The sequence below is a fragment of the Erythrolamprus reginae genome, chromosome 5 (genome assembly GCF_031021105.1).
Source record: "Erythrolamprus reginae isolate rEryReg1 chromosome 5, rEryReg1.hap1, whole genome shotgun sequence".
In the NCBI taxonomy this organism is placed as follows: Eukaryota; Metazoa; Chordata; class Lepidosauria; order Squamata; family Dipsadidae; genus Erythrolamprus; species Erythrolamprus reginae.
The window spans coordinates 47,557,462-47,583,480 of NC_091954.1; the positions used below are offsets into that span (position 1 = coordinate 47,557,462).

General features: G+C 40.8%; 1 protein-coding gene across 7 annotated transcripts in view; it reads left to right on the top strand.

Annotated features, from left to right (window-relative positions):
- The window catches only part of CTBP2 (C-terminal binding protein 2), a 310,474-nt gene that overhangs the window by 96,619 nt on the left and 187,836 nt on the right, over nt 1-26,019 (top strand). The window contains exon 1 of one of the 7 annotated variants that reach the window (XM_070752513.1): nt 7,896-8,157. The exons of 4 other annotated variants lie outside the window; for them this stretch is intronic. The gene's annotated coding sequence lies outside the window, so the exon portion shown is untranslated. Of the gene's footprint in view, nt 1-7,895; nt 8,158-14,222; nt 14,241-26,019 lie in introns of those variants that run through there. 2 more of the 7 variants (XM_070752519.1, XM_070752516.1) reach the window with 2 other exon arrangements.

Consider the following 26,019-nt stretch of genomic DNA (forward strand, 5'->3'; position numbering starts at 1 on the left):
ACGCATGCGTAGATGGTGGAGTTTACTTCCGGGTTGAAAACTCGCGAAATAGCCCTTTCGCGATCCTTGAGGACGCGAAACTCGAGGGTTCACTGTATATTGGTTCTGTTTAGGCAGGATTTTAATAAGGCAATTTTAATAAGGTATAATAAGGTTAAAAGTTCTGCTTCATCCCTATAGGAGGGATACAACAATAGTTAAAACAGACAATAAAAACAGATTAAAAATGAAGAAAAAACAGTGATAAAAGTAAAGTGGTACCTCGTCTTACGAATTTAATTCGTTCCATGGCCAGATTCGTAAGACGAAAAGTTTGTAAGACAAAACAATGTTTCCCATAGGAATCAATGTAAGAGCAAATAATATATGCAATCCCAAAACTCACCCCTTTTGCCTCATTACTGCCGGTATTCGGATCCTTGTTTGGGGGCAGGTGGCGGAGGGGGGGAAGACTGCGCAGGCTGCCTGGAGGGAGCCTCATGGGTGGACCCTCCCCTCAGAAACCCCGAAGCCGGGACGCATGCGCCGTTCCCGGCTGCTGGCTCTCTGAAGGAAAGACAAGCCAGCCAGGTGGGGAGGGATGGGAGCTGAGAGAGAGGGAGGCCACCGCCGACGGAGTGCTTGGGGGGATGTCCATCTGGGGGTCCTGAGTTGCCCCTCCTCGGCACCCACAAGCCCAGGAGGATGGCTCCCTGCTTCTCTGACCTTCCCCTCAAAAACCCCGGCTCTCAGAATGAAAGACAAGCTGAGAACGAAAGACAAGCAAGGGTGGGAAGGGGGGCTGAGAGAGAGGGAAGCCAACGCTGACGAAGCCCTTGGGGGGATGTCCAGCTGGGGGTCCGGAGTCGCTCCTCCTCGGCACCCCCAAGCCCAGGAGGGCGGCTCCCCAGCTGGACATCCCCCCAAGCGCTTCGTTGGCAAATGGGAAATCCTGGCGGTGACAGTCACAAGGCAGGGGTATCCCTGCGGCAGTAAACGAGCACACGTGCAGTTAGAGAGCCCACACACCCGGGCTCGGGTTTGTAAGACAAAAATGGTTCTTAAGACAAGGTAAACAAATCTTAAACCCCGGGTTCGTATCACAAAAAAATTGTATGAAGAGGTGTTCGTAAGATGAGGTATAACTATATTAAAAATAAATATATCAACTTTGGTTGAAGGGATGTGTGTGTAAAAAGGCCCCTCTCAACAATGGAGCGATCTGAACTATCTTCAGTTTCCTGGGAACTAGCAGCATATGAAAATCCGAAGGGGTGGAGCCTGTCTAATTTCAAAGGGAAGTATGTTCTGGAACATCAAAGAAGATGCTTATCCTGGGACGCACCAGATGTAGGTCCATCACTAGTGGTATCCACAACATGTCTTTTTGTGAAATCTAAGGGGCAGGTTGATGTAATTGGGAAGAGACAGTCCCTCAGATAGTCCAGTACAATGCAATGTTTAATATTATGCCTGAGCCTAGATCTCTTAATAGACAGAAGTTGAAGTTATGAACTTAGTTTGGTGATAAAGTCTAGCCCACAAGCTCTTTTCTTGCTGCACTTACTCTTTTTTTTTTTACTTCAGAAAGCAAACTTCTAAATGGTTAATTGCCAAAACAAATAAATTATGCAGTTTCCTTAAAACTTAAGACAATGTTCGATAGTTTTCCAAATACCATTCTAAAACGTAGATGTTAGATACCTTTCCTTCCAAGCCTATAGTTTTGCATAATTCTTAAATACATCTTACTGGATTATGACATGCTGATTGACTATCATTGTATTCTAAAAATGCAGCCATGATGTCAGTGATGCACAAATTGCTCCCTTTTGTTATTTGGTCTAGTCAGTAGCTGACAGTACATGTGGCATCTTTATTTGGTCTGTAAAAGGTATAAAGGTTAGAAGAACCCATCTGATCAGGACATTTCAAATGAAAGCCTATTAGGTTCAGGTCACTGAGTTAGTCATTGCACATTATGACAAATCTAAAAATGCAGATTTGTTACAACATATGCTAATGAAATCCAACTGCTTGAATTTCTCACTGAATAATGGCTGGAATTATGAGCCAGTGTGATTTACAAAACCTATATAAATGCAATCTTTTTTAAAAGATTGGTTTGTTACAGAATGCTGAAATATCACTCTATTTTTATTAATGAATGTTCCTTCCTATAAATAATCTGTAGTCCGCATTTTGACTATAAAATTGGGTGATAGAATGACAACTTGAAAAGTCCAGTATATTTTTAAAATCCTTGATTAGATTTTAAATCTAATTTTGTATAGAAGATGGAAAATGATATCTCTTTAGCCTGAGGGTACCCCCTTTTTATACATCAAAACATTCAATTTAAATGCAGATTTTTGATTTGCTTATTGGCATAGTGAGTAAGGCAAATGATGAGCAATTCAAGAAATCTCTCTTTTTAATATAAAATGTACTTCATATGTCCTATCGAGGCCAGATGTTGCAATATCTAAATATTATTAATCTAGTAATCTGATCTGGATCTGATGATCCCAGAAGAGAAATTGGGAGAATTAAAAGTTCCTTTCAAATGTTAAAAATTACAAAAGAATACAAAGAAAAGAAAACAGTAATAGAAATATTTGTTGTCCTATATTGATGAGAGCTACAATCAATAAAAACTGCTTCAAGACTGGACTGTGGGATTACAAATGCTGTTATAACTGAAATCCAAGATTTACATAGTCATACTTTGTGATAAAGCATATAATGAAATTTTACATTGTACAAATTCCTTTTAAAGAAAACATTGAAGGGGCAAATAGCAGGGATTGATTTTCTTAGGGAACTGAAATGTCCACCCATTGGTGACAATTCATGCCCGTAATCCATTTCTTTCTGTCTGTGAATTCCTATGAAGTTGCAATCACAGTTAAATTGAGGTCTCCCAAATTCTGATTAGATAAACTGTTTGAATTTGACACTCAAGGGAACAAAACCAATACCTGTAAAATTTTATCATGTTTTTGCAATTGGTGTTTTTATAGAAACAAAATGTTTATCATAGAAGAAGGAAAAATTCAAGTGCTCTCTACATGGAACTACCTTTAAAGAAGGTTCAGAGACTTGCAGCGAGTCCGAAATGCAGCTATGCGAGCTGTCATGAGCCTTCTCAGTGTCATCAACACTGTGAGCTGCGTTGGCTTCCGATTAGTCTCCAAATGCAATTTAAAGTGTTGGTTGTTACCTATAAAATCCTACATGGGTTAGGACCAGATTACCTATGGGGCCATCTCTTGCCTCATGTATCTCAGCGGCGGGTTAGGGCTCACAGTGTTGCCCTTCTTCAAGTCCCGTCAGCCAAGCAGTGCTGGCTGGCTGACCCTAGGGGAAGAGCCTGCTCTGGTCGCTCTGTGGTCGCTCTGTGGTTATTGACTTACCTCCTTGCAACCAAAAACAAACAGCCTTTGCCTTGCAGCAATTCGCCTCCCTGCAGCTTTAGTTTCACTTTCATTTTAGCACTACTTGCAAGCAACTTCAGTCAGTCAGCTGAGTATTGGGAGGCAGATAATCAGTGGCTTGTGCTAACCAGACTCTGTTCCTGTTTGCTGCAAGGAGTTAAATTGAGACCAATGCGTTGGGGGGGGGGGGGCGGACATTCAGTGTATAAGACGCAGCCAAATTTTCACCCTCTTTTTGGGGGGGGAGTTTAAAAAGGTGCATTTTATACTCTGAAAAATACAATAGTTACAAATTTTCTAAGTCTTTAATCAAGTTTGAAAATATTTCTTAAAAAGCTATTTTAAAATATAAGTGGTTGATAAGGCTTCGCTTCCCCCTCCCCTAGCTTTATTTTTCTATTAATATTCAAGTTATAAAACTTGCACGATGCTGAGCACATTCTGATTTTCATTTAATTTTGTTTAAATAAATTATTATATTAGTAATTCCCAGGTGGTCCATGGATTGCATTGTGAATGCCAGTGGATTAGATACAGATTACTGATTAACAAGGTACATATCCTTTCACTATAGCTAGTGAAATTTTTGGAAACGTTGTATTACAGCTTCCAGTGTGACAGGAATAGTACTCGTTTCATTTTTAGTGACCTCCTTATCTTAAAATAAATGAACAGAATGTATTAATCAAGATTTCTGAAACAGCTTCCTGATGTTATTGTTTCTTACTCTGACTGAATTATTGAGGAGATGTTTTGATTCAGATGATTGATTTGTTTGAATGGCACTTGCAGTAGTAGGCTGAATAATTTAAAGTTCTGTTGGTGTGCCATTTCGACGTGCAGTATAATATATTTTTTTCTGTTGAGGATTGCTCTGTAGTCTTCCGCTCCAATGTGGTATCCAGGGCTATAATAGATTTTTCCCTTGGTGATTACAAGACCTACTGTTGCACTTGCGTTTCCAATTTATTGTTTTAAAAAATCATCTAGCATCATCTTTATTTTCATGAATGCCCTTGGGCTGCCAGTAAGCTTCTGTGTTCCTCTATCTGCATTATATCTATAAGTTCAAGGATGCTATCAAATGTCTTGGTTCCTTTCTGAAATTTGAAAACTGAGGATAATAAGAACAGCACTTGAAAGGTATTATGAACATCAAAATTAACCTTTTCATAAATATTCCCTAGATACTGTTTGTTATAAGGAAACATTTATGTAAACATTTATACTTTTTATTTATTTTATATTGTCATGAAATCACCCATCATTCGATTTCCTTTCCAAAGTAATCTCTTTTTAAATCTGCAGAAACCCTGCACTTTAATAAATAAACCGATTTCTCTATGTTGTATACTCTGAAATAAAGTTGTTAAAATATGTCTTTCTTCTTAAGTCTTGAATATATTTTGACATTCTTAATCAATTTGAATGTTCTAGGCATTCTGTGACTAAAACGTGCTTAAAAGGTGAATAAAACATTACTGAAAAATCTCTCTCAGGAATTACACTTGAAGTGTGAGAATCTTAATCTTCTAAGTGCTTAATAAGGAGTTACTGTTGTAATTTTACTCTATTTACCTCTTTTTTTAAAAGGAGTAAATGTTGAAATAGGTTTACCTACTTCCTTAACTACTTTCACAATAGTGCGAAGCTCCCATTAAGCATGTTATCAGATGATTTTACTATGCCAACATTAATTCTGGAGTACACATATAATCTGGAGTCAGCAGGTTCCTACTCTACTATCTCATTAAATTTTCAGGCAAAAGCCGCAAAAATTAATTGGAGGCGGGTAATAGTTTAGAATGTGAGTGGGCTTATGGTAATATAAATTACATGAAGAGAAGACAGTTTTATATACTGAGAAAGGGAAAACTGGTTTACTTTAATGAGAAGAGATAGAAATGTGAAGCTATTTTTTCATTACAGATGCACTCTAAACTGTTTGGACTTCCTTGATGAATAGAGTTAATTCTCTGCTACAGTTCCAATAATTCATGTTACACAGTTTAATGACTTTTAGATAAAAACAGGATTGAAATGTTAATTTCTATGAAGAAATTGCAGTACTCTCATATATCAGCCTTTTTTTCTTATTAAACTACTAGTTAATTTCACTAAACTGGTCTCAAGATATTTCATGCTACATCAAGCTTTGTATTTCCTTCTTTTGATTAAAACTTAGTTTGCTTTTGCATATAGGCTACCAAAGTTGTTGCTTACTACTCATTCATTCATTCATTCATTCATTTTTTAAACAGTCAATCTCCCTCAGACAGGGATTTAAGGTTTTCTGTCATTAATGTAATATAATAGAAGAGAAGAGTTTGCTCAAGTTAAAATCTAAACCTTGGACTAAGATTAGATTTGAAACACAGATTCAGATTTGGAATGCATCCAGGTATACCACTGTCCCAAACATTTAAAACCAGTGGCATACAACTTTCGAGGCACCAGATATTGGTTCCTTGGAGGATGGTTTTTCGATGGACTGGAGGCATATGGCTTTATGTCCTACCTGGATCCTGTTTCGGCATAGATATGGCGTCACTTTATTGCATGGCCTGGTACTTGGTGGGTTGCAGACCAGTGCCAGTACGCAGCCTAGGGGTTGGACACCCCTCCCTTAAATAATTTGTATGTTTTCCTGCAGTACTATATTAGTTTACAGATGGCAGCTTTTCCTCCCTAGGAAGTATAAGTTTTGTTAACGTGTTCCTTATGGTCGTGATTCCAAATGACATTTTCCACTTTGAGTATCTGTCATTGAGTAGTATAAATTGTATCCTGAGAGCTATTCTATCTAAGCATTTGTTTTGGGCTACACTACTCAACTTCTGAGTGCAATACATAGAAATATTAAAATATAAAATAAACAATACAATGCAATGTTGTTTTACAGCTAGTCCTCAACCTATGTCTACTATTAAGCCCAAAATTTCTGATGCTAAGCAAGACAGTTGTTAAGAGAGCTTTGCCCTATTTTACAATATTTCTTGCCCCAATTGTTAAGTAAATCATTGCTGTTTTAAAGTTAGCAACACAGTTGTTAAGTGAATCTGGTTTTCCCAATGAATTTGTTGTCAGAAAGTCTCAAAAGGTGATCATATGTCCCAGGACACCACAACTTGTTGAATGAATGGTGATGAATGGTTTTTTAAAAATTATATTAGAATTCTAAAGTCTTTTAAAGCTATATTAATTGGATTTTTAGATATAGTATATTATTATATTGTTTGATATGTTGTGAGCCGCCCCGTGTCCTCGGAGAGGGGTGGCATACAAATCCAATAAACAAACAAGCAAACAAACTGTCATAAATGTGAGCCAGTTGTTAAGGATCAGAATTTTTATCATATGACCGTGTGGATGCTACAATGGTCATAAGTGTGAAAAATTGCCATTTTTTCAGTGTTATCAGGCAAATCACACTGGGTGAATAACACCAGATTAGATGTCACTAAATTACTGAGAAGGTCCACTCCTTTCTTTGTTAGCTCCCTGATCTACTTTATTAGAAAAGTTTGGAGAATAATCTGAAGGTCCAGATTGAAATATACATCTATCTAGTGATATCTATCATTAGATAGATATCTAAAATTCAGATTATGAATGAGTAAGAAATATTTAGTCAAAGAAATAACAGCAGTAGGCTCATTGTGGGAGGGTGACACTACTCTAGTTCTTATAAGGGACACTAAAGTTACGTTGTAAACACATATTTTAAAAAACTCAGAACAATTGTAAGAAAGATTCCATGGCAAAGGAAACTAACAATTGCTAATTTACTGCTCATTCCAGGAAAAACGAGGTTGGTAAAATAGGGCCCAGATTGTTGGGGGCAATATGTGGACGTGATGAACCACTTAAAGATATCTGTAAAACACTGTGAAGCATTATATAAGTCTTAGTGCTATTGCTAAATTGTTGATAATAAAGAAATGCCATTTGACTTCTTTACTCATTCAGCCTTCCCCAATAAGATGAATCTTTTATCAAGTAACTAAAGAGATGAAATGAAGGAGCAGAGTGATAGAATTATGAAAATAACTGTTTGTGTGAACTTAAAACTTTCAAGACCGGATGAATATGTCAGACTTTGACAATTCAGTTTGGTGTGGTGATTAAAGACAATTTATTTTTTAGTGATTGTGAGTCGTACTCTCTGGCATGAAGCCAACTGGGCTGGTCATCCTCTCTCCGCTCTAAAATGTTAAGTTGGAGAAATGGAGTTAGAATAACAGAAATAAATTTAAGAGAAAGAAGTTCAAAAGATTTTCACTGGAGAAAAATAGTGTAACTTTCCCCCCACCCCTCTAAAGGGGATCTTGAAAACAGATGTCCTCCTCATTTCAGTAGGGGATTTTGTTAAAAAATACTTTACTCTTTGGCCTTGGATGTGGTGTTCAAACAATGTATCAGATATTGTTTGAATTGTGGGTGGAGGCTGAGCACTGTGTTGTTGACTACAGACAGGCCAGAATAGAAATCTTGTTTTGTCTACTCTCTGGGAAAAAGCAAATCTTGATACGGCTGCTGGATATATATAGTTTTCCTGTTGTTTCCTTTTTGAAATTGGTGTACTACTAGGTTGTGCTTTTGGCTTTAAGGAATAAGAAGTTGTGAAAATGAAAGCAAAGAAATATTGTTTCATTGAACCAATTTCTGGCATATATCACAATTGCTGAGAGCTCTTCATTAAGTGGTATTAAGAAGTGTAGCTGACATCTAGAAGTATTTGGTGAGCTAACAATTCATTTTCCCTAAGTGCTTTGTTCATCTTACTCAGAGAGAGAGAGAGACCATGAGAGAGAAAGAATCCTTGATTAACAATCATTAAAATGTGAGCGTTCTTATCACATTGACTATGCTCGCAAGCCGTTACTTGTAACAAGTTGATGGATTCATCAGTGTGAAATTTGCTTTTTCTTTTTCTAGATAAAGAATTTTCAGTTGCAGGGTGTAGGTGTGCTTGCATACACGCATATGTCCGTGTGTGCGTGTCTGTGCATGTCTTGATGTTAGTTCCAGTATTTCTTTAACATTGGGCTTAAAAGGTAAAATATAACCTCCAATTGGGATTGAATAAAATCTGTTCTGGAGTCTGTTTTTCTTGGGACGTTCCAACATGGATGTTCTGATAATGGTGATGATTGAAAATCAGTTGCCCAAACTATACATAGTTTAAAATATTGTAATGTTATTTTCTGAATGAAGCAGGGCTGTTTCTCAGATGGACTATCTCTGAAGCAGCACAAGTTGCTTCTCAAAGGATTACTTTCTTATAGTGTTTCCCAAATGACTAGATTTGTCAGCAAAAAATAAATAAAACCTTTTGGAGTCCTCTGAATGTTCTACTTATATCAAGTTTTTCCTCCCAACTTTAAATCTTTCACATAGATAGAAAAATGTGAAAAGGCAAAAGGACATTTAAAAGCTAAAATGGAAAAAAAAGAAGAGGTAAATGTACCAATTGAAGCGAAGAGATTGTCTATTCAGTCATTTAAATTGTTAAGCTGTGATAGCTCAATGGGATGTATAAAATTAGAGACTGCATATCCATTTGAAAAAGCTGATAAATAATAGAAGAGTTCTATTGATGATTTTCAGTTTAAAAATAGAAGGTATGCCACAGGCTGCCTAGCCCTGAAATAGAAGGTCCTAATATATCCAGATATAAACAGATAGATTGCATCAGATAGTGGATTGATAAAGTAAAAGGCCACTTCTGACATTTCTAAAATTGTCTAATTGGGCATAGCAGAAATACAATGCTAGATTAGATAATCATTTTTCTACTCTAGCTCAGACGTTAATGCTCTACTGATCTAACCTCTATATTTTTATATAAGTTTAAACAGCGTCATAAGATTTTAACAAACAGGAGGAAAAAAGATGTAGTACATATGGGCAGAGGAACAAGTGCCTCTTACAATAACAAGCCTGACCTCAGCAGAACTATTTAGCTCAGTTAAAATGCCATGTCAAAGGCACTCACAGCTCACTCCGGGGAAAGAAAGGATGCAGTTTTAGAGACACAAAGGATAATCACAAAGGAACAGAAATAAAACAGGAGAACTAAATCTAATCCATGCTTATGTGCGACCATCACTGGCATTAAATCTCTCTAAAAGAAAGTAAGCAAGGGATCTAAAATTGATCACTCCCCCCCCCCCCACCCATCACATCCTCCAGCTTGTCTGTGAGCAGCATATTTTGCTTCCACGTTTTGCCTCTATTCTTGCAAAATGAAGTTGACAAATTGGTTGTGAATACAGGTGTCTACCCATTTCTCTTTCTGAATTAGTTTCTCTGTGTTGTTGGGTAACACATAAATGACAAAGCTGTAATGATGTAATGCAACAAAGTGCTGCCTTAGATTGGGAGAAAACTCCAGATTGTCCTGTCGAAACAGTAAATATTTTTAAGTGTGGAGTGGCAGTTCAGCTATACTTTGTGCTTGAACAGACAAATCAAAGCAGATAAAACGCTGCAGAGAATGGGATTAACAGGAGAGGGAGGATTTTTATGTTATTTGTTGGTTGTGCTTATTTGAAAAGCCATTTGTTATGTACGGTCGTTAATGGTCAGAGTGAGCTTTGTAAATATATTACCATAGATACCCAGTTGTGTTCATCTTTTCCATAAAGAGCCCAGGTCGTGTTCATACTTAATACTTGACAGATTTCTCCTGGATACCCAGAAACATTTGCCTAACTTTCACACCCTCACTTTCAATTTTGTGCCATGTCCTTTTAGCTAATGGTTTGTATTAACTGTTCTCCAAGTCCAGATTGGAAATGGCAGGTGCCAGAGCCTTTGACAGTTTTGCCCCAAAGCAAAGAAATTCTCTGCCCAGTGACATTTGATCAGGAAATTCCACATCAGGCAAAAAGCATTTCTGGTTTTTTTTTAGTCTTCCAGTTGGCAAGAAAGCGCTTCTACGTGTGCATGGCTGATGGGGAGAGACTGATGTACGTTGAAGCCCTTGGATGTTTGTCAAGAAAGTCACTTTCTTTGTAGATACTTTCTTAAATTGCATGGTTTTATTATCTGATTTCAGGCTTAAACCGAGGGTTTCATGTATGACGTGCAGGAGGCAATTATTTTAACCCGTGTTGCTTCTTAGTGTGGAAAATCTGCTTAAAATGGACCTTGCTAAAATCATTGTAGCATATACAAAGAGGTTATTAAAATGCATTCTAGAAATAGAAAATAGTATTAAAGGAGACATTTTTGGCTTTGTGGCTTTCTTCAGACTCCTGGCTGAGACGTCTCATTTAATCTCATTTCCAACTTTCAGCCTTGAATTTTATTAACCCCTTTGCTCCCACCCTTTTCTGGATCCCATATGATGAATGAGTTAGAACCCCCAGGTAGGGAAAAAGCCACTGCCTTCATAAGTTATACCGTTAAATTGTTTTTAAATTAAGTTGTCCCTATTGTATCATGGAGGCAAATTAACACCTATATCTTTTGTCTGGTTGCTTTTTGTTTGTTTGTTTGTTTTTGTGATGCAGTGTCACAGAAATTGTCAGTGGAACACCAGCCCCATAATTGATTAGTGAAACCAGAACAAATCAGAAAGTTGCCAAGATTTAATATACTTCCCTTTTGCTCATGTTGAAATTGACTAGCCTCCAGTAGGCTGTCTGTAAATAATTTATACATATAATGCCAACAATTGTTTCCTAATCCTTGCCTCATGCATATTCAAAGAAAGAAATGTGCCCCCATCCTGATTTACTTTGTCAGTAAGCAAGATGTTTCAAATCTACAATAAATGAAGCATGAGTGAAATACATACAAAGGCAGTGAAACTCGCACAGTCCAGTAGGCTGTCAATCATACAATTTGCTTTATTCTAGAATGCTTATTTGGTTATCAAGTGAGCCAGTGTTCCAGGTTTTGAATGTTAAACATCAGTTTTTCAAATTGGTGACAAAGGATGATTTTTAGGAGAATTCTTGCTTATTCTGAGTTTTCTGGGAGATTAAATCTTTCCTAAATTTCTTTTATGCAATCCACTGGGCTCATTTATTAAAACATTTTAGGGTTGCCAATTTTTATCTTGAATTCATTTATTTTCTGCAGTGCTCCAATTGCAGGTGAATGTTCTGGTTGTTTTGAGATAGTAGTATCACTCAAGCTGAACTAATTACTTAATAAGTGAGGCACTTTTTATTTGTTTCATTTTTAAAATAATAACTCATGTTTATTGGATCTTTTGCCTGTTTGATTGATGGTTCCATGAATACAGGCTACATTTCCTCGTATTAAATTACATATGAACATCTAAATTGCAAAATTCTTGAGAATTACACCATGACTTCAGCTGCCAACAAAGTCAAGTTGTGATGTTATTTTAAACAAACTTAAGTTTCTTTTTTATTTACTAAAATGCAAGAGAATTCCTTATTTTTAAATTGCATACACTTTACAAAATTTAGATTTTTTTTAAAAAATATCTTCTTTGACTTATGTTTGTAACTTCTAGGTGGATTACAATAAAAATCAATATATTTAGTAAAAAGGCAGTTTTATTATAACTCAAGTCATATTAGTTTGATACAGTGGATTACAAAAATGATGTATTACTCAGAAAGTAAATTGAATTTAAAATAGGTAGGCATAGATTTTTAATTGTATTATCCCTCTAGCATCTTGATTATTTAAGTCTACTTTGTCAAGTAAGGATGATCAGGTTTCAAACTAAAGAGGGATATTATGACATGAGCACAGACTTTCATATATGCCTAGATTACCTCTTTACTTAAGTAAATTTATCATGTTCAGCAGCAATGCCTGAAAGACGATGTCATTGTGTTCATATGATAACAAATGCTTTCAGATTGTGTGGTGCAGTGTTAGAAACTCCAAAATTGAGAAAGTTGGTGCATCTCATGGTGAGTTCCTAGACAAGTTCATGCATTTTCTTTGCAAAATTTCAGAAATGGTTTGCCACTTTTTTCTGGGATCAGACCACCCAGACAGATGGGGCTGAGAGACGATTCATTAGGGTCTCTCTCTGGAATTTCTATCCCTTCCCCTTTTTATCCAATGCTCTGTATCTAAAGTGACCTCAAATAAAGCACTTATATACTCAGCAGTCCAACACCTGCTGAACATTCAAGCCATCCAGCAGGTCCCACAGGACCAACATGGGCAGAGGTTTTACTCTATCCTTTTTGTAGTCCCCAAAGCCTCTGGGGGATGGAGGGTGATTTTGGACCGTAAGTATCTGAACTGATACATAATATATAGGCAGTTTGACTGGTAGGTGGATTCACATTACAATATCAAAAGTGTAGGATCTTTCTTTGCTGCAGCGACCAGAGGGCATCATGGTGCATTCCACAGTGCGGTGACCTCCGCAGTCTAGGTGACCCAGGCATCCATTGAAGAGGTCTGCCGGGCAGCTACCTGGGCGTCTCCTTCCCAATTTATCCACCACTACAAAATTGACTTTTTTTTTGCTTCGGCAGACATAGCCTTTGGTCGCAGAGTTATCCAGAGGGTTCATGAGGTGTCCCATTAGACCAGACCTCGGCAACGGGTGGCCCATGGGCTGCATCCGGGCTGCTGCTGTCGGTGACCGGCCTGCGGAGGCCAGTCTAACCTGCACACATGCGCATGCGCGCAGGCAAAAAACAAACGCCTCGCGGTAGAGTCAGATGGCCTCGCCACCTGCACGCAGAAGCAGCGCCCTGGGGAAAAAGCGGCAGTTGTGTCGTGCCTGTTGCTCTGCTGATGGCGCTGCCTACACCGGAGCTCTCGCCTCGCACTCTCCACCTTTCCCGTAAGTTGACTTGTTGCAACTTTCTTTCCGCATTTGCGGCAGAGCCTCTCACACTCCCACCGAGACACATGACAGGGTGCAGAGGTTTTTGTGAGAGAGAGGGAAAAGAGAGAGAAAAAGAAAGAAAAAAAAGGGAAAGAGAGGGAGGGAAAGAGAAGCTAAGAGAAAGGAAAGGAAGAAAGAAGTAGAAATGGAGGGAGGGAGGAAGGAAGGAGAAATGGAGGGAGGGAGGGAGGAGGGAGGCAGGGAGGCAGGAGAAATGAAGGAAGGAAGGAAGGAAGGAGAAATAGAGGGAGGAAAGAAGGAAGGAGAAATTCTCTTTTCATGCCCTTTTGCAAAAGTCCAATAAATGCTCAAATACCAGGGGTGGGCAATTAATTTATAATTATAATGTAATTATAATCTATAATATAATATAATATATAATTATACATATGGTATATAATATAAAATATATGATATATATAATTTATAATTATAATTTATAATTATATAATTAACTTAGTTCTACCGACTACTGTATATAGTATATACAGTATTGGGTAGAACTGAGTTAATTATATTAGTCTGGCCCTCTAAAACCATCCCAAATTCTCATGCGGCCCCATGGCAAAATTAATTGCCCACTCCTGCATTAGACAGACCAGGACCATTCCTACCCAAGGTATGTTTGGCTTTGGTATTTCCCATCCTGAATCCTAGCTCCAAACACAATGGAGAAGGGGCATTGCTCCTGGCAGATATGTGTCTTCTTGTTGGGTAGAGCTAGCATTCAGCCCTGCCTAAGGTCAGTCCGTCTGTGAACTGTGCTCCATGGGTTGTTGGTGGGCTGATGTTTACTGGAAGTGACTTTGTCGGTGACCAGAGTATGGTGTCTGATTTCGGGGAGCTGCCACATAAAGTCTGTTTCTTCCGATTCATCAAAGCTTGGAGTGTACTGGAAAGGCGAAAGCTCTGAAAAATGACAGACTCGGTCCTCATTCTGAGTGGGTGGGACGTCCACCTTACGAACAGTGGCATATCAGGTAAGACCAACGCCCAATTTCTACCTTGCTTGGTGTAAGCAAGTTACTCATGAGCCATAATGAGTGGCAATGATGGCTTTATGATAAAATCGTACACAGTAAATCCTTAAAAAGGAGAGAGAAGAGCAAAGTGGAATTATCATATTAAAGTATTGGCACCCATGAAGCATGTCTAGTATAGAGCTTTCATAAATTGTCATGTAGTGATATTTAATAGTCATTTCATACAAGAGGACAAAAGAATGGGAGTTTCTATTGCAAGAGATCCTTTTGGTGCTTTAAGTGTGTTTTGACAGTTGACAAAGTCCTCCTCCCTCACCAGCAGTAAATAACCTACTATTAATGCTACTTCGCAGCTCTTTTTTTAAAGAGGTTACTTGATGTTTCTTTGGCATATATATATAAGAGGAGAATTAAGTTAACCAGTGAATGCATAATAAATGCATGATTATTTAAAAATTACAGCAATAAGCATTTTCTCCTGGTGAAATAGATCAAGTTCTATTTCTTACAGTTTCACCTGACTCAGTTGAAAAAATATTCATGAAGGAAACGGAGACATTAACCTGCAGAGTAACCAGTAAAATGGATTATTGTAGTTTATTGAAGTTCTATAAAGAGTTAGCCTATTCTGATGACAGGTGATAGACATATCAGGAGTAGAGTTCTCTATGTGTGACTATGAGAAACAGGGAATCCTTGGTAATTGTCCCAAAACCTATTTCTATGACCTTGAACAAAGTACAAAACAAGAACAGGTTTTTCTCTGATGTTTGTGATGTTTCGAAGGAATTAAGCGTAACCTTGAAAGGAGAAATAGACAAATGGAACAAGCCTTTTCTCCACCCGGTTGTCTTGGCAGTATTGTCAATATTCAGTATCATTCCTTAACTGCTAAAGAAGTGGTGCATCCTAAGACACCAGCATTCACTAGCGATCCTTCTCTTATATCAATTGTAATCTGTTTCAGGAAAAAGATTCAGAAAAGAACAGAAAAGATTCTGTTTAGAAAGTGTCTTTGCTACTGATGTTTCAAGAAAACACTCACCGCTGAGCTGATGGAAGTTACTGAAACTATTTATATACTTCTATTTATTATTGTGTTGAACTTGCATCCTGCTTTTCCTGCGGGAGCTCAGGGCAAACCATTTTAAAATTCTTCTCTGATTTGCTTGTTTGCTTGCTTGCTTCCTCCCTCCCTCCCTCCCATATTTTTACAAATAAATCAAATCTGGGACCATACTCAATACACCTTGCTCATTCTATTTTCACCATCACCACTCTGTGGGATAAGTTGGGCTAAGAGCGACTGGTCCAAAATCATGTATGCTCTGTGACTGAGGATGAACTGGTCTGACTTAGTCCAACACTTGAAATACCACCCCCAAATGTGTTTGACTCATAGAAGTAGTCCAGTTTTCAATATCAGTGCTTTTGTTGCATTAGCTTTTCAGTCCTATCGACTAGTGTAGGTAATTAATACTACAAAAGTCACTCATTTTTAATGAAAATTATTTTTGAAAGCCTGACTAAATGCTTTCTTTAAATGGTAAATCTACACCTCTGGGTAATGAAAAATACATAGGTTACACGAACTACAAGAATGCATTTTTAGTGGAAGTAAAAATTATATTAAACTAAATATTCCTGATTAGTAATTTCAATTGATTTGGTTTCAATCAAACTCATCCTGCTTTAATGTATCTCAGATATTGTTTCAATATTGATGCAGGTGTATTAATTGATACAATGAATGGATTTTAATTTAAATTTTATAGGTAATACACAGATTAAAAATTATTCCCTGAAATTTTGTCCTGTGATGACTATAGAAATGACTTGCTGGTGTTGTTTATACCCTTCATTTTTTCTGGTAATGTAGCAATTGTATTGAAGTATTCCCCAATCTGATGCCCATCCATATTTCTCATGACTCTCATCAGCCAAGAGAATACCAACAAGTAATTGACAAAATTACTGCAGTTCTTCTGATGCACCTTTATATTGTTTTATTGAAAGAAATGGGAGGCTATACATTTCATGCTATAACTTCTTATATCTATTTGGAATTCTCTTGCTTTAAACTAGAAATCGGGTTCTGTTCTATTGTTATATATTGCTTTAGGAATTGCAATTTGCCAAGTACAAAGTTGCCCTATGTTTAGATATGGCATTTCTGTTTTTATTCGCTTTTTGTTTCCCATTTGATCAGGACATTGTCCTTTCATTTTTACACTGATGATCATGATGATGGTCCTAGAGAGGGTGATATCCTTCATTACAGAAAATACATTGATCTGGTTTGAGCAAAGTGCTTAACTCAATTAGCGCTACCAGTTTTGCTGCCAACTAATTATCTATCAAATTATGCTTAAACAGGATTGCTAAAATGCTCTCTACTTAGAGCTTTCATGGAAGGATCTTTGGAAACAAAACACTGTATTAAATGCAGCATAAGAATTGCTGGTAGGCACTTTGTTTCTGAGCATTGTCTAAAATGTGAGCAATTATTTAAAAGCCACAAAGAGCTAAATTTGAGGTTTCTATCCTTATTATCCTGTTTCTGTTTTAAGAATCTAGAGGAGAATCTATATACTATATATGACAATTGTACTTGACAAGAACAAGAGAAAGGGCCTTCTCAGTGGTTTCACCTAAGTAGCTCTAAGTAGCTAAGATGGTGCTCTTTTTAATAGTCTTATGTTATTTAGCATAAAGACGGCCTTGAGACCCAATTGAATGCAATAGTTAAGGCAGGGGTGTCAAACTCAAGGTCCACGGGCTGGATCTGGCCCACAGGGACCAGATATGTGGCCTGTGGGACTGCCTTGGAATAGTGAAGGACTGGCCCGTGGTGCCTCTTAACAGCATGTGGCCCCCACAAGCTCTGTTTTCACTGGCAGAGGATTGCAGGAGCCTATCTCAGCCAGAAAGCGAGCTGAAGAACTCATTTTCGCTGGGAGGGTGCTTGGGCCATCACAGGTGTCCCCGACACAAGTGATGTTTAGCTGGCCATGCCCACCTTGATCACGCCTATCTTGGCCCTCCAGGTCAAACACAACCCTGATGTGGCCCTCAATGAAATTGAGTTTGATACTTCTGAGTTAAGGTAATCCAGATAGAAATCAGGAGAGGTCTACTCCTTCCTCAAGCCTAAGGCTAGCTGGGTGAGCTTAGGCCAGTTTCTCTTTCACTCAGCCATAGGAAGCACATAGTGGAAAACCACTTCTGAAATCTTGCTCAGAAAACTGCAGGGACTTGTCTAGGCAGTCACCAGGAGTCAACATCGACTTCAAAGCATAAAAAATTCTCCCTCCATAATGAGGAAGGTGTTTGTGAAGAATTGTCAATATTATTTGATGACCTATTTTAGCTGCTCTAGCTGCATGCTTTTAGCGGGGATTTTTTTTCTTTAAGGGGAAAAATAGTTTTAATTCTTGTTGATTGCCCTTGTAAGAACCAGGAAGCAGGGTACAGAGTTTTATTTATCTCCATTGAAGAAAGAGGTTGGGCAAAGCTCTTAAGAACCCAAATCTTATTTTGGAAAGAAGCCAAGATATTTGCAAGAATGCCAGCTTTCACAAAGTAGGTTCAAGCGAAGGCATAGGACCAAAGCTAGCAGATTAGTCTCACTTAAGAACAACCAGGGTTGTGTTTTTTTAAAAAAAAGATTCAGTAGGCAACCCTGTGCCCTGTAGATACAAGTCAAAGACATCCTTACTGTCTTTTTATTTAAGTTAGTCCATTTGATGTATCTTGCTTCAGAAGGTTTTGCCCTATCGTGCATAACCCAATTATGAGTTACAGGAGAGAGAGAGAGAGAGAGAGAGAGAGATAAAGTAATTTTGCACAGTGATACAACATTTGATCAGAATTAGATGTTATGTAGGATGCTATTTCATTTCCTCATAAAGGCTAGTATATAATATCATAGCAGTGTTCCAATATCTCAGGGGTTGTCACAAAGAAGAGTGAGTCAAGCTATTCTCCAAAGCACCTGACGGTAGGACAAGAAGAAATGGGTGGAAATTAATCAAGGAGAGAAATAACTTAGAACAAAGGAGAAGAGGTCTGACAGTTAGAACAATTGATCAGTGAAACAACTTGCCTCCAGAAATTGTGAATGCTCCAACACTGGAAGTTTTAAGAAGGTGTTGGATAACCATTTGTCTGCAGGGTTTCCCACCTAAGCAGGGATTGGACTAGGAGACTCCCAAGGTCCCTTCAAACTCCTATTCCAGACCGTCTCTTCATTCCCAAGGTCCTAAACAGGCTGAAGAACGTTAGGAAAGTACAGTGGAACCCCGACATAAGAGCTGCTCTACTTAAGAGCAACTCGAGATAAGAGCTGGGAGGGGAGAGATATTTTTGTTCTACTTACAAGCCCAAATTCGAGATACAAGCGCCAAGGAGCTGTCTCCTGAAGCCAAACGCTAACTTCCGCGTTCGGCTTCAGGAGACAGCTGCGAAGCGGCGCACGTGTTTTAAAAGGTTGCAGCCGGCCTGGGGGGCTCGGGGGGGGTGCTTGCAGCTTTCTTTCTTGCTCTTTTTCTTTCTCTCTTTTACCTTCCCTTCCTCTATTTCTTCTTTTCTTTCTCCTTCCCACCTTCTTCCCTCCCTCCCTCCCTTCACTCATTCCTCTCTTACTCTCCCCTTTCATAAGTTTCCTTGCTTCCTTCCTCTGTTCCTGTCCCTTCCCCCTTTCTTTCTTTCTTTCTTTCTTTCTTTCTTTCTTTCTTTCTTGCTCTTTTTCTTTCTCTCTTTTACCTTCCCTTCCTCTATTTCTTCTTTTCTTTCTCCTTCCCACCTTCTTCCCTCCCTCCCTCCCTTCACTCATTCCTCTCTTACTCTCCCCTTTCATAAGTTTCCTTGCTTCCTTCCTCTGTTCCTGTCCCTTCCCTCTTTCCTTCCTTCCTTCCCACCCTCCGTCCATTCATTCACCCATTCCTCTCTTGATCGCTTAAAGCCGGTCCCTGGTGCAAAAAGGGTTGGGGACCTCTGTCCTACAGGATTGGGTGGCAGAGAAGTTGAACATATGTAAATTTAAAAGTTTAAGGAAGTTTACAAGTTAAGTGAAAGAAACTTCATTATTCATTTATATGTACATGTACATTTCTTCATTAAAAACATGTCTTTCTGCATAATTTAGACTAACTTTGTGAGTTTTTTGAGGGCTGGAACCAATTAAAATTATTTACATTAATTCCTATGGGGAAAAGTCGTTCGAGATAAGAGCTGCTCGACTTAAGAGCCCAGGTCCGGAACGAATTAAACTCGTATCTCGAGGTACCACTGTAGATTGATTGCCAAGAATTGAGAAGCCATGCAATTAAGGTTTCTACTTAACAAAAAGCAAAAATCCTTCCTCTTTAGATAATTAATCCCAAGATTTGAATTCTGATTTCTTCTATCCATCTTCACAAGTCAACAGTTGCTTGGCTACCTGTATCTTGACACTGAAGATTTCTGCCACTCGGTTTTTATTTATAAAATAAGTTTCTCTAAGATGAAAAGCGAATTCTGGCTTGGCAATTTCAGCCTTTACAATCTACAAACGTTTTATGTCATAATAAAGAAGACATAGCAGCAGTACCTATAGTTACACTATAATGCTTCAAGAATGGAAACATACAGATAAAAAATGTTTTCCTTGAATGATTCAGAATAATCAAATTCCAAATAAGTTGCTATGTGTTGCATTTTTCTAAAGATTAAATAGAATGTTATTATGCAGTTCTAGCAGCAACATTTCATTATCACTTTTTAGAGTTTAACAGATCACTAATTGCGCAGAGATGTTCTTTTTGTGGGCTGATGACCTTGATTTCTTTTTTTCTATATAATTTGTGGATGCCCTCAACAGAGATTTATCTGGTTACGTGGCAGCATTTACTTGTTGGTACTGTTTGCAGCACATACCGTGTTTCCCTGAAAGTAAGACAGTGTCTTACTTTCTTTTTATCCCCAAAAGCCCCACTACATCTTACTTTCGGGGTATGTATTATATTGGAAAAAAATTGAAAGGGTCGCGTTCCCGAAGGCGGCATCTCCCCAGAGTCCAGAAGGGCAGCCGCGGGACAGGAGCCTCGTGAGCCCTTTTCCAAGTTCAACCTCAGGGCTCCAGGGCAGCCTCCTCAAGGGCGACAGCCGCCCTCGTTCTTCTCCTCTTCCTCCTCCTCTATCACCGCCGCCACGCCGCGCTGCTCACCCAGAGCGAGGAGAGGAGGATCTGAAGAGAGCGTCCCCAGCTTCTCCCCAGGGCATCCTTGGAGCGGGTGGGAGAGCGAGCGAGCGAGACGTGCAATCGGGAGAAGGCTGGTCTCTCGCTTGCTCGCTTCCCAGCCAAGCTTCCCAGCCACCAGGAGCTTCTCCCCGTGGTGTCCTCCCCCCAATGCCCCTGGACACACACACACACCCTTGTGTTCACACGCTCGGCCCAACACAGACACAGACACACACAAACTTCTTCCCTCGGGTAGGAAGCGCCTCTTCCCATTTTTTTTGTACAAAGCAGAGCCCATCCGCCGAGCAGACCTGAGTGACTCCGGAGTAAGGGGAAGGCTTGGAAGTTTGCGATGTCCCTGCGGCTCTTCCAGTTCTCCCGGCGCTTTGCCAGCCTCCCGCCGGCCATCCGCTCCCCCAGCTCGCCACTCCAGTTAGCTTTCCAGCTGGCTTGAGTCAGGGAAGCGGACGGTCGCGGGGAGGCAGGCAAAGTGCCGGGAAAAGCAGGAGCAGGAGGCGACGACGCCTCGACGCTGCCTCTTTCCTCCCTGTGGCTAACTCGGCTCCGCCGGCAAGTCAGGGAAGCGAACGGTCGCGGGGAGGCAGGCAAAGCGCCGGGAAAAGCAGGAGCAGGAGGCGCCGCCGCCTCGCCGCCGCCTCTTTCCTCCCTGCGGCTAACTCGGCTCCGCCGGCAAGTTTCACTGGCTCTCGAGGAGGCGAAAGCGAAGGCAGGAGCAGGTCGCGGAAGAAGGCAGCGAAAGCGCGCCCTTCTTCCCGCTTAAAAAAGGAAGGCAGCTAGATGAGAGGGAGGCGGCAATACCCCCGTGTTTCCCCGAAAGTAAGACATATGTTTTACTTTCGGGGTACGGCTTATATTAGCCAACCCCCCTGAAACCCCCGATACGTCTTACAATCGGGGGTGTCTTACTATCGGGGAAACACGGTAGCAATAGAATCTCTGTTGCATTTTAGCGGTGGGTTTAATAAGTGCATCACATTGATAAGGTTGGAGTAATCTCTCTAGAAAGTATACCAAATGAGGTTAAGATGAAATGCAGAAAAAGTCTTTCCCTTAAATTTTGCCATTTTACCGAACAGAAGGAACCGTTCTCATGGAAGCCCCTGTCCTATGAAAACACCCTTCTCCTTGAAATCTGACACAGGACCCTGTCATTTAACCTTCTAGAAAACAGTGAATCGGGATAGGGTGAAGCTGGGATTAGAAGAGAATATTGTGATTTACATCTAGGGAGTTTTGTTAGGGCACCAAGCTCTTCCACTTCTGTTTTCATTAAGATGGGATGTGTATAAGTGTTTCAATAAATAAATGTATGTGGTGTGCCATCTTTTTAAATGCGCCAAATTGCTGTGTTCAGGAAAGACCAATATTGGTTCTTGCCTTTTCAAGGCTTCACTAATGGTTTTGAATTTCCACTTTACTGGTTTTTCAAATACGTTGTAGCTGTTACAAAATTCATTTCTGAATTACCCAAATGACAGTACCTGCATTTGAACTTGTTCTACAAGAATAGTGGCAACCTTTGGAGATGTTCTTGATTAAAAAAAAGTTCTTCAACATTTATTTATGTCTCTGCCCACAGTGAGTCCTTCTCATTTTAGCTGTCAAAAGACATCCACTTCTTTGATACTACATCAGAAAACTTAAGAGAATTGATAAAATTATCATGCATAGTATGGACAGAGGGGCTTATGTCCAAATCTCTTAAGTTCTGAAAATGTCTCTGCGTTCATCAAATTTATTTATAAAATTACTATTGAAGAAGCACAATTATGGAAAATAACCTGTTCTTCTCCGTACTGAAGGAGCGGGTCCAGCAGTCACATGGGTTGCTCCTGTCCAATCCGATGGGACTGAGCCTAGTATTAAAAAAGCTTGCTGGATCCGCCCCTTCCCCAGAATTCGCTCAGTCCCCGCATCCAGCGGGTCTCGTGAACGCTCGTTCTCTCTCAAAAACACCTTCCCTTCGACTCTTTCTCTTCAACAAAGTAAGATTTTGTCACCTTTTCAGCTTGCCGGCATTGCAAACAACTCAGCCGTACCGGGCTTCGAGTTTGGGGGAGAAGTGGGCAGCGCAGCCATTTGCGGCTTTTTTTCCCTCCCGTGCTGCTGCTACGGCCGGCTTGGAATTTACATATTTCCTCTCGGTCTGGAGGTTCTGCCGGGCAAGCCATTGTTATTATAAATTAAGGGCTATTTACCTCCTGCGGTGTGGGACTTGTTTGTCTCCCGGACTTAGTTCCCTCCGTTCATAAAAATAAAAAAATGGAGCGTTTTTTTGGCGCGAAGGCCCTCGCGCCCAGTAACTTCGCACTTTCGGTTTGCCCTTCTTGGTCATCCATCAGTGCTGCCAGTCCGCCGCCTGACCCTGGAGTAGCTGTGAGTTTCCTCAGGTCCATTCTCCACGGACGTGGCCTCCAACCAGTGTGCCTTGGTTTACTTAAGTTAAGTTTAGTGAGGCCTGCCACGCTGCATTTAGGGACACGAACTCTTGGTACCGTCCGGATTGCCCCTAAGTCGCAGTAGCTCCTGGGCCTAGGAGCAGGGTCACTTCTCCTCTTGGGAAAGCTCATTAAAATTCTTCCCCCCCCAAATTTCTTTTGGCTCAAGCCTTGTCTTCTGTAATTTTATTCAGACTATGGCTTCTTTTCCCAAAAAGGCACTACCAAAGGTCCCAGAGAGGTTAGGCCTACCGGAGATGATACTTCTAATATTCCCCAGGCCTCTTCCTCCTCTTCTTCAGGAGCCCATTCTTTGGCCAAGTCCACCAGGGCTGAGAAGAGAAGGGACCTAGCCCTACAAAAAATACATGATAAATCAGCCAAACGTTTAAAAGTGCAGGCCCAAGTGCATACTAATCCAACCCCCCTAGAGGCTTCTAACCTGCCTCTCTCTGGGGTTCCTGTGCTATCTCTGGATGCGCCAAACCTAAATCCACCCCAACCTAACCTATGGGGCTTAGGTCCAGAGGAGCCAGATATTAATGAAGATTCCTCCCAGCCAGATCCTGCTCAGGCCTTCAGGGATCCTTCTAACTTTCCGGCTGATATCTCTTCCTTGCCTCCGGAGTTTCAATCTATTTTGTCTGTTTTGACTAAAACCATTGATGCTAAACTCTCAGCCATCAATGTGCCTTCGCTGTCTCATCCCCCTCCACGCTCCTCCCATTCCGTGAGCTCTCCTTCTTCCTATAGAGCCCAATCATTGAGGACTCAGATTCTTCTCAGGAAGAGAATGAGGACGTGGATGTAGAAGAGGATGATGACCCCTTTCAACGTCTGTCGGAAGACAGGGAATCTCAAATTAAGATTCCAGCCCCAGCTGCCATTTTTCCATCTCAACTCTTCAAATATCTCCTTCTCAAGGCTAGAGCTTCCACGGGGCTAGCCGGGCAGGAAAAGCAGGCTACTCCTTCCACAGACCCTCCGGAGGAAAATCTCCCTTATTTCATGGAAGAGCAGGAAGATACTGAGGTAATTCCTATGCCCAAACTGTTCAAAGACGCCTTGCTCAAACAATGGGACCATCCAACCGCTAGTTTTAATCCCACTCCCAAGGATAGGAAGCTTTACAAGCTCTCTCCCTCTTATGAGGAACTTCTAGCCTGTTCCAGGCCAGATGAACCGGTGAAGACACTCCATTCTGCTGCGGCCATGCCTGGCGAAGCAGAGGGGGTCCTGCGCCCAGAAGACAAGCGTCTCGAACAAATGCTCAAGAGAGGTTTCTTCGCAGATTCATGGGCCATTAAAAGTTCTGCAGCAGCATCCTCCTTCTCCAGAGCTATGCTCTTGTGGCTTCGCCAGCTCCAACAACATCTGCCCCCAGATGATCTACATGGCCAACAAGATTTTAATAAAATCTTCGCAGCTGCCCAATATGTAGCGGATGCTACTCTACAATCTTCCAGATTCGCAGCCAGGTCAGTAGCGGCCTCTACAACGGCCAGAAGACTGTTATGGCTCCGTCCTTGGCAGGCGGGAGTTAGACAGAAGTGGCAGTTAGCAATGGGTCCTCTGAAACGTGATCACCTCTTCGGAGATCTTCTGGACCCTCTCCTTACAGAGACCACGGACAAGAAAAAAGTATTGGGGCCTACCACCAAGAAGGCCCCTAAACCACAGTCCTTTCGGCGCCCAAGTCGTCAACAGGATCAAGGGTTCACCTTTCAAAGGAATCCAGGTCAGTATTCCCCTCGTTTTCGATCCCAATCTAGAAACACATGGGGCAGAGGTTCCCGCTACCAGAGAGGAGCCTCTTCGACCAGAGCTTCCAAAAAACCCAGATGGTGAGTTTTCTGCTTTTCCCATAGGCGGTCGCCTAGCCTGGTTTTCCACCAGTTGGCGCCGTTCCTGTAAGGACCCCTGGGTCATTGACACTGTACAAAGGGGCCTCCGTTTAGAGTTTATTTCTTTCCCTCCTAAACGTTTTATTTCTTGCCCTTCTCCCAGCTCTTCTCCATCTCGTATCCGAATGGAGGAAGCTATTTCTCACTTATTGGCTATTAAAGCTATCCAACCGGTCCCCTCTCTCCAGCGAGGCTTGGGCTTCTACTCCATCCTCTTTATGGTCCCTAAGACCTCTGGAGGCTGGAGAGCCATTTTAGACCTAAAGAATTTGAACCAATTCATTAAATACAGGAAATTTAAAATGCATTCCTTGTCCTCCATCTTAGCCACCCTGCATCCGGGGGACTTTATGGTCTCGCTGGACCTTACGGAAGCCTACCTCCATATTCCCATTGCAAAATGCCACAGGGAATTCTTACGTTTTGCCTTCCAGGGCAAACATTTTCAGTATAGGGCTATGCCATTTGGGCTTTCCTCGGCCCCCAGAGTCTTTACCAAGCTCTTGGGATCCCTGGCGGCACATATCCGGGCCACGCCCATCCATATTTTATGTTATTTAGATGACATTCTAATTCATGGAAATTCTAAGGATGGAGTGGCTGCAGATCTCTCCTTCACCATGTCGGTCCTACAGAACCATGGGTTTCCCATAATTTTTAGTAAGAGCCTCCTTAGGCCATCTACTTCCATTCTACATCTGGGAACCATCATTAATTCAGAGATATCCCAGGTTTTCCTCTCTTCTGAGAGAAAACTTAGCATATTGGATCTTATTTCACGTATCCTATCTCAACAGTCAGCCTCCATAGTCACCCTATCCTCCCTTCTGGGGAAAATGGTGTCGTGCATTGGCATTATCCCCTGGGCTCGTCTTCACGCCAGGGAACTCCAGTGGCTTCTGTTACCATTTCAGAGATCGGGGCTCAGCAACTCGACTCGTCGCATCACCATTACACCGGCAGTTCGCAGATCCCTCAAGTGGTGGACTTCTCCAGCCCTGGACAAGGGATCTCCATTCAGGTGCCCAGACCAGTTTGTAGTAACCACAGATGCCAGCCTATCGGGCTGGGGGGCCCATGCCCAGGGCCTAATAGCCCAGGGCACATGGTCACGGGAGGAAGCCTCCAGGCCCATCAATTGGCTAGAATTGAGAGCGGTTTCCCTGGCCCTCAAACAGTTCAAACCTCACATC